Consider the following 7,245-nt stretch of genomic DNA (forward strand, 5'->3'; position numbering starts at 1 on the left):
ATAGTGTTTATCTAGCACCTTACAGTGTAGAAAATTTACACCGTGATTGTAAAATTACACTTACAATTGTTGTTTAAATTTTACACTATGGGTGTTTAACACCATCTGTGTCGATTTTATTCCATTGGATTACACTATTAGTGTTAATAATAAAGTATTCTGTTCAGTGCAAGAAATTTTACACTATCACATGGTGTTAATGTACAAGATCAGACATAAAATCAAGAATCTTCAGACAGATATATAAATCCAGAGTTTATTTAACAAATGGGGAAAGAGGTAAAGATCAATTAGTCAATCACATTCATGAGGTGTTGCACAGAAGAAGAAAAAAAGTGAATTAAACGCGTAAAATCATCAAATTTGCCTAGACATGAACAAATGTGACGGGTAGATTTGAGCAAGACTGCAGAAAGCTACTCGACAGTTGCGTAGCATCAATAAACGCGGTTCCTCTGTCCCATCAGCGAGCAGGTATGGCTGTGTGGTCTCTTCAGTTCAATCAATGTGTTCTTTAGTCTCTTCCTAAAGATCAAAGACAAAAATAACACTCAGTCATCTCTTCAATTGACCGTCTTTATATTAGTTTTCCACAATACAATCAAGCTAACTGGCAATATTTTGAGTCAGACAATAGGAAGTGAAAAATGTCCAAATTTACCTTTTTGATGACAGCTTGATATGAGGACATCTTTCCAGGTCTCTTACAGTCTTTTGGTGATGGTGGAATCAAAGGAAGAAATTGATCGTTGCACCATTCTAAATAACAGATGTGACAACTTCAGCAAAAAATGCATAAATATATATAGATAATCTTATTCTGAACTATAGTCAAACCTGAATTATTGGTTTCATCCTCTTTCACAGCAGATTCCTTCAGTCAGGTCCTTGAAGGTCTTGGGAAAGCTTTTCCAGGAACTTAGCCTTGGTCTTCTCACCAGAAATCTAAACAAACAAAAAACAAAGTTCATCATCAAATGGTTACATAGCATAATGACAACCATATCTCTCAGGAACCATTTTGTTAATTGTTGTCAGAGTAGCGCCGTTCACTCACACCTGGCATTAACATTCATCTTGGGTGACACACAAGTAAACAACTCAAGTACAGGTGTAATCACACCCAAGACGCATTGAGATTTGATTGTTTTGATAGGGTCTAGGCCACATTATTTTATTAAAGGGTTAGTTCACCCCAAAAAATGTATTCTGTTAATTACTCACCCTAATGTTCTAAACCTGCAACACAATTTCATTTGAAACACAAATAAAGATATTATTGATGAAATCAGAGATTTCTGTCCCTTCCAGCTACGCAACTGCCAAATTTAGAAACTTCAAAAACTTCATAAAGACACCGTGAAACTAATCCAAAGGAATCAAGCAGTTTAGTAAATTATATTTTTCTTCTAAAGAAAGTTGATTAATAGTCGTTAGTTGATTAATGTTTATATGTGAATAAAAGTCTACATTAAAGCAGCACTAGGTGACTTTTCAACCTTCATAATATATTTTTTAAGACTCTTGTAATGATAAATCGACTTACAATAGGTTGAATGACACGTCTGCCATAGCCTGATGGGGTCTGTATCGTTTTTAATCATACTTTTAAACTTCGGGTTTCGGGTAGTAACCCGAGAACAAAAAGAACTACAAAATTCGACTGCTTTACGGCATATACGTCACTTCCACCAACACACACACTTCCTTAAATTCGGACGTGCGAGCCCAACTTTGTTCGTCGGATAATATAGTCATGTCCGAAGCAGCAGAGGCAAATAAGAAAGAAAAGGTTTTGTTGGAGGAAAGCAATAAGAGGAAACAAAAAAGTGATGGGATTAAAGGCAGGACGAGGATCAGTATGTGACCAGCGTTTGCTCGTCGGCGTGAGCTGAAGGAGGCGTGCCCGACCGATGCTGTCCTGCTTGTTACGGTGAGCTACCACTCAAACATTGAACTGAAGTATCATATAGATTCTGTAAAACGGTAACCAATAGACTACTATAATGACGCTGGCTTGTAAACGTGAGCATCGTGATTATTTGGCGTTTGAAAAAAATAAAACCCAATAAATCATATTCATATGACATGCTGAAACATGCCACTGTAACGTTACCTGGGTTGAAGACATTTCACACGCGACGCCAGAAGAACTCTGAACTCCCCTTGCAGTGTTCAGGGGAACTGTTAGTGCTGCACCAACCCGCGGCGCCACTTTTATGAAGTTATTTGGCCCGCATCGCACCACTGTATATATTTTTACAACCCGCCGCGCACCCGCGACCATTAAATAGACATACGGGGTCCGCGGGTTATGAGACGACCCGCGCATCACTAGTTCAGGGCTATCAGGGTTGTCATGTCAACAAATGCACGCGCGATGGCATCCCCCGTTGTAGGATGACAGATCTTACGACAGTAGTTGAGGATATTATTTTTTCCAAACTGTAGGGGGACCCCGAGAGCAAAAGTAGCCAAGTGCTGCTTTAAAGGGTTAGTTCACCCAAAAATGAAAAATGTCATTAATTGCTCACCCTCATGTCGTTCGGCACTTGTAAGAACTTCGTTCATCTTCGGAACCCAAATGAAGATATTTTAGTTGAAAGCTGATGGCTGAGAAAGGCTTCAGATAGGCCTCCATTGGCATTCAGTACATTTACACTCACAAGAACCATAAAAGGCACTAAAAACATCATTACAAAGTCCATTTTACTGCAGTGGCTCTACAGTAATTTTACGAAGCGACGAGAATAGTTTTTGTGCCCCCCAAAAAATCTAAACGACTTAATCCACCAAGTTATTGTCTTCTGCGTATGCCTCGGACGTGAACTCATGAAGCACCACGACGCATGCGCGAGAATATGACGCAGATCCGCCGATCGGACACATGACCCAGAAACGAGGAACTTTGTTTACAAGCAGAGGAAGGGAAGACATGCGTATCTAAGCTGTTGAATTCTACGCTGATAGTGCTTTAGAAAAAAAAAAAAAAAAACTTTAAAAAAAGTTCCTCGCTTCTGGGTCATGCGTCCGATCGGCGGATCTGAGTCATATTCTCGCGCATGCGTCGTGGTGCTTCGTGAGTTCACGTCCGAGGCATAAGCGGAAGACAATAACTTGGTGGATAAAGTCGTTATTTTGATTATTTTTTTGCCCACAAAAACTATTCTCATCGCTTCGTGAAATTACTGTAGAGCCACTGCAGTGAGATGGACTTTGTAATGATGTTTTTAGTGCCTTTATGGGTCTTGTGAGTGGGAATGTACTGAATGCTAATGTAGGCCTATCTGAAGCCTTTCTCAGCCATCAGCTTTCAACTAAAATATCTTCATTTGTGTTCCGAAGATGAATGAAGTTCTTACGGGTGTCGAATGACATGGAGGTGAGTAATTAATGACATATTTTTCATTTTTGGGTGAACCAACCCTTTAATCTATACATAAAGCAATCGAGCCTGTTCAGAATTTTGGACTAAACCACTCGGATGTTAATTTGGATTGGTTTTTGATCTCTTTATTAATTTTTGAAGCGTCAAAGTGGTAATTGCGTGGACTGCAAGTGGAGGGACAGAAAGTGCTTAACTTAAAAGTATTTTTGAGTTTGGAATGACATGACGGTGAGAAATTACAACAATTTTACACTTTTGGTTCAACTAAACAGTTAACTATTTTCAATGTATTATCTTGAATTAACACAGAAGTGATTGATGTGTCATCATGAATCAATACAATCACCCAAGACACGTAAATTCCAGGTCTAAACAAAGGCAGATATTGGGTGGTTGCCCAGTAATGTGTTAATATTTCATGTTCATTTGTCATGTTTAAAAATTTTAACTGCACATAGAATAATATATAATGACACTTACCATTCTGGATTCATCTTCAGCATTCTGTTGCTTTCCTGAAGGGCTTCCATCCCTCAGAAGAACAGTGTCATCAGACTCAGTTTGCCATCTCACGAGAGGAGCTTCCTTCACTTGACACTGCAGGGGTCTGGGTCAATTCTATTGAAAAGGGATTTAAAATATTTCCAAAATTCAGTAATGCACTACAATTTAAATTAGTAAAATATTTTGTAATTACCCTTAATTTTGATTATGCTGAGAGCTGTCTATAAGGCATGGGTGTCAAGTTGTAAAATTATTTATATTTAAGTTTAAATATTTATTTAATCTGATTATTAAATAAACTTATATAATTTAAATGATTATTGTGAGTAATAGGGGATCTTAAAATGAACTTGGTGTACTACATTAGATTAAGATATGTTTAGAATTTATTTCACCATTATTAACTAATGGTATTTATAATGGGAACAGAAAATAGAGATTTATATTAGTAAAACATAGAGAGATTAAATATTTAGGACATTATTTATCCCAAAATAGCATGCAGTATGAATTGATAAAGACTTATTTCAAGCTGAAGTACCTAAATGCTCTGCAAAGAACGCAAATACGTGGCAACTGAATTGTAAAACAGGTGGACTTTCAGATTAGCCTTTACTCCCTTCCACAATGTTTGAACTGAACGGTCATAACTGAACGGCTGGCAACGTTACAGCGTTTGTTTTCTTGACGCAGATATGACGACATGACAGACGATATTCAGTGCTAAGAACAAGCAACGTACATATTAAGGAGTAAATTTAGGGCGAATAAAACGTTTTTAAACGCCCCCCCTCCTCAGTCTGCAAAAAGACTGCTTTTGTTGTTTGCACTGCGCGATACAAGACACTTAAACACACTGTTAATAATGTACATGTGTCACAAAAACGTTATTCTTTACGCGTTAATGTACTCTATAACAGAGGCACTTTTGCCGTTTTCGATGAAAGGACACAACGTAACGCCACACGTAATGCTTTCAAAACAAATATATAATTACCATTTAAAGAATGATCTCACCTGCGGAGAAAAAAAGACCAAACGGGGCTGCTTCAGACCTCCTCGTCAACTTCAGTCAGACTCGTCGTAAAACCAGGCCTCTGCGTGACTGGATGCGATCTCACCTAACTTCAAAAAACGCTGTCAACAAACCAAAGTGAAAGAAGCTAAACGTATATATAACAAATTATTAGCACATTCCAACAAGTTTATTTTAAACGTAAAATCACCTTCATCCAGGAAATCAAATCGGCATGAGAAACTTTCATTCTTCTGTACATCTCGGCATCTCATGAACTCGAAGAGCTTCCTTATTCCTGACAAAACAAGCCGTTAATCATTTCTAAATGTTTTCACCATCATATTTGACTAAAATATTAACAAATATATTTACTATTTCATTTTAGAAAGAGAAAAGCTATTCAACCTACCTGCTCGGTTGCATGAATATAAAATGGCGTCGTCGTCTGGTGAGGCAGCAGTCATCGAAGGGCGGAGTCAAGAATACTTTTGCACTTTCAGTGTAAAAATAAAATTTACACTATGTAGAACACCATAATTACACTAAAGAGGAGTACTCTTTAACACTCTATATTGTTAATTTAACTATTTGGGAATAAATAACTTTTAACACTGCAAATTTGACACTGCCAATTTTACTGTGTACCCCAGTTGAATATGCATAGGCACGATTAGCATAATGATATGTCTCCGAATAGAGAGCTCTGTAATGCAATTGTTACTAGTAAGAATTGCTATTGCAGAGCTCTGTAATTCAATTTGTACTAGTAACAATTCAATTGTAGAGCTCTCTAATTGCAATTCTTACTAGTAATAATTAAATTATAGAGCTCTCTAATTCAATTCTTACTAGTAACAATTCAATTAGAGAGCTCTGTAATTTAATTATAGAGCTCTATAATCAAATTGTTACTAGTAACAATTGAATTAGAGAGCTCTATAATTTAATTATTACTAGTAACAATTGCAATTAGAGAGCTCTACAATTGAATTCTTACTAGTAACAATTTGATTATAGAGCTCTATAATTGAATTACAGAGCTCTCTAATTGAATTGTTACTAGTAACAATTATGATTAGAGAGCTCTGTAATTCAATTGTTACTAGTAACAATTATGATTAGAGAGCTCTCTAATTGAATTGTTACTAGTAACAATTCAATTAGAGAGCTCTGTAATTCAATTATAGAGCTCTGCAATTACACATATCCTTAATGTGTATTTTTACTAGTAATAAATCATTTGAAGAGCTCTCTAATTGAATTGTTACTAGTAATAATACAATTAGAGAGCTCTACAATCGTAATTGTTACTAGTAACAATTGAATTACAGAGCTCTATAATTGTAATTGTTACTAGTAAGAATTCAATTAGAGAGCTCTACAATTGTAATTGTTACTAGTAACAATTCAATTAGAGAGCTCTATAATCCCAATTGTCACTAGTAACAATTGAATTACAGAGCTCTATAATTAAAAATGAATGGAAGTCAATGGAGACATATGACTAGTAATAAATGAATTGCAGAGCTCTCTAATTGGAATTGTTACTAGTAATAATACAATTAGAGAGCTCTACAATCATAATTGTTACTAGTAATAATACATTTAGAGAGCTCTACAATCATAATTGTTACTAGTAAAAATTGAATTATAGAGCTCTGTAATTGTAATTGTTACTAGTAAAAATTGAATTATAGAGCTCTTTAATTGAATTGTTACTAGTAAAAATATAATTACGACGAGTAACGCTGGAACGTTTTTATGCTGATACGGCCTTCCATATTATTACTAGTAAAAATACACATTAAGGATATGTGTAATTGCAGAGCTCTATAATTGAATTACAGAGCTCTCTAATTGAATTGTTACTAGTAACAATTGAATTAGAGAGCTCTATAATCATAATTGTTACTAGTAATAATACAATTATAGAGCTCTTTAATTGAATTGTTACTAGTAAAAATATAATTACGACGAGTAACGTTGGAACGTTTTTATGCTGAAACAACCTCCCATATTTATAGGCTTATTGACAACATGTTGCAATGTTTACACTGTACAATGACTCAATGTGATTTAATTAGGGCTGAATACTTCAAATTTCACAATTTGATATTATTTAAATTCATAAAGTTAATATTTACCAGAAATTGCAGCAAATATAGTGAAACTGCTGTCCACCTCCAACCATTCGAACAAATAGACGGCGCGAGTTGTTGAGAGCTCCATGAACCCCGCGAGGTAAAAGCGTGTAACGTCAATGGCTCTGGGAGCACAACACACACACACGCACACACACACAAATATAATTATAAAACAATATAATGTCATAAAT

General features: G+C 35.7%; 1 long non-coding RNA gene across 2 annotated transcripts; it reads right to left on the bottom strand.

Annotated features, from left to right (window-relative positions):
- Positions 1–242: 242 nt before the first annotated feature.
- Positions 243–5,740, bottom strand: LOC137083850 (uncharacterized). 2 transcript variants are annotated; one of them, XR_010906625.1, is made up of 7 exons: positions 5,320–5,740; positions 5,119–5,205; positions 4,910–5,029; positions 3,869–4,006; positions 838–945; positions 662–759; positions 243–525 (listed from the first exon to the last, which is right to left on the bottom strand). It is a non-coding gene; the product is annotated as an uncharacterized lncRNA (long non-coding RNA). The 2 variants fall into 2 exon arrangements; XR_010906624.1 differs by having other exon boundaries at positions 5,119–5,737.
- Between the last annotated feature and the right edge of the window lie 1,505 nt (positions 5,741–7,245).

This window comes from Pseudorasbora parva, chromosome 7 (assembly GCF_024679245.1).
Source record: "Pseudorasbora parva isolate DD20220531a chromosome 7, ASM2467924v1, whole genome shotgun sequence".
NCBI lineage: Eukaryota > Metazoa > Chordata > Actinopteri > Cypriniformes > Gobionidae > Pseudorasbora > Pseudorasbora parva.